This window comes from Asparagus officinalis, chromosome 3 (genome assembly GCF_001876935.1).
Source record: "Asparagus officinalis chromosome 3, Aspof.V1, whole genome shotgun sequence".
NCBI lineage: Eukaryota > Viridiplantae > Streptophyta > Magnoliopsida > Asparagales > Asparagaceae > Asparagus > Asparagus officinalis.
The window spans coordinates 5,935,436-5,937,622 of NC_033796.1; the positions used below are offsets into that span (position 1 = coordinate 5,935,436).

Here is a 2,187-nt window from a genome sequence, read left to right on the forward strand (position 1 = left end):
GCTTTTCACAGGAATGGAGCCAGGATTTCGATCAAATATGGCACAAAAATTACGAGCATAATTTTTAAAAATTAAATATATCACGTCACATAAAAGAGCATTAATGAAGTTTCATAACACAACTTAATATATATAGACAAGAAGTTTCACACTCACACTCTCACTCTAGATATTTTTCCAAAAAAGAAAAAAAAATGGTATCCTATAACTGGTATTGATGTAGCTTGTTGCTTGAAACCGTCAAATAATTGCGTTCGTATCGATATTATCGAATTCATTTAAGCCAGTGCATTAAATTTGTTCATATCTTAATGATTTTTTCCCCGATGGGTTATCTAAATGAATTAAGAAAACAAAAGCATGATATGTTTGGTAAGATAAATAGTTAATTGAACAACATAGTTTTAAGATGACAATTATGAAGCAAATTACACTAAAAAAATTTAGCATATCTTTAAATGAGATTAATAAGCATTTGTCAGAAGTTTAATTACAATTTAAGAGAAAAATCTGAGAACTTAGCCGAACAGACTAGATTGATGATGGAGATTAATTGTATAAGAGGAGATAATAGGTAATAGTTTGTACCAACATTTTTCTTTCAAATGTAGGTGTATAATTGATTTGGGTGACGGAGAGCTGACCTTAGAATGACTTTAGTTTGCTTTAGCTCTTACTTAATTGAGATGAGGATCTCTTGAATGGTTGAGTTAATATTAAGGTTGGATGATAATTTTGGGTAATAGGCACAACAAAACTCCAAAAGGGACACACACACTTATTATGAGATGCAATTAGGATATAGATCCTCTCCAACTTGGCTATGCAAATGCCAAAAGGACCATGTTTAATTTTTTATGCACCAGTCATGGCTATGCAGCTATGCTTAATTACTTCTGCACCAAAATAGTTCTATAACAAAGTATCTTCAGAAGCACAACTGTCACATCATTCATCACTTTTGGATACTAAGTAAGGTTTGTTCTATAGATAATATGAGTTTCTAACAAGCAAGTGCATTAGAAAGGAATATGCATTCTCCCATTACCTGAATAGAAGATGCTATAATGGTAATCTCTGATCCAGCACCACTCAATTCCTGTTGTAACCACTCCCATTGTGTCTCACCCAATATACTTCCATCGCTGAAAAATGGATCCCTATGGTATCTAGTGTCCAAGAGAATAACCTGCAATGCCATATCCAGAGTAATTGCTAGCATGTTACACACCTCCAGCTTGGTGGAGCATATACAACAAGATATACAATATCAGAACTATAAACATAATTTTTTTTCTATACAATAAATCTCATATATAGGGAACAAATGACTGACACTGCAAGGAACTCCACAAATGTAATAACAGCAGTGAGCATATGAAACAATTTCAATAACAGAGATAGAGTGCAGAGATCGAGAAGTCGAAGACGAAATCGAAGGCGAAACCAATCCTCGAGGCTCCGGCATGTGAACTGAACTAGTTAAGATTTCACTGCACATGAATTACGATCAAAATCAAACATCCATCAATAACCAGAGAAACTAAACAAAACCCTACCTTCGAATTCCAGGCTCCAAAAGGCCCTCGCTCAAAATTCGCGCTCCCCGACTCCTTCCTGTCCTCCTCCTCCTCAAATGGAGGAGGAATCTCAGCGATCAGGCGACAAGGGGGAGAAAACCTCAAAAAAAAGCCAGAAGAGTCGTCGGAGGAGGAAGAGTTGGTCGTCGGTGCTGAACCCGGCGGAGGTCGAGGGAGGGGGGCCGCTAAGGCTGCTAGGGTTTTGGGACGGGCTCAGGGAGGAGATGGAACGGAACAAGAGGAGGATGTTGGGGTTGGGGTTTGGGTTTGGGGAGAGGAGGGGTTTGATGGATTTTCCTGAAATTTTCGATTTTGGGGGGAAATTGGGGCGGCGAAATTTTGAGGGGAAAGGGGCGGCTGGGTTTTGAGGGTTTAATTTTCTTTGAAATGGGAAAGTATTCTAGACGGAAATTTCCGTCTAGAATACATTCTAGACGGAAATTTCCGTCTAGGATGTCAGGATTTTTTTAAAAAAAAATTAAAAATAAAATTTCCGTCTAGAATACTATTCTAGACGGAAATTTCCGTCTAGAATATTTTATCCTAGACGGAATATTCTAGACGAAAATTTTCCGTCTAGTTTAATACATTCTAGACGGAAAAATTT

The 2,187-nt window shown here is 37.3% G+C and overlaps 1 long non-coding RNA gene across 1 annotated transcript; it reads right to left on the reverse strand.

The window, feature by feature from the left end:
* LOC109832047 lies at positions 1,203 to 1,924 on the reverse strand. The gene is made up of 2 exons (XR_002244620.1): positions 1,560 to 1,924; positions 1,203 to 1,493 (listed from the first exon to the last, which is right to left on the reverse strand). It is a non-coding gene; the product is annotated as an uncharacterized LOC109832047 (long non-coding RNA).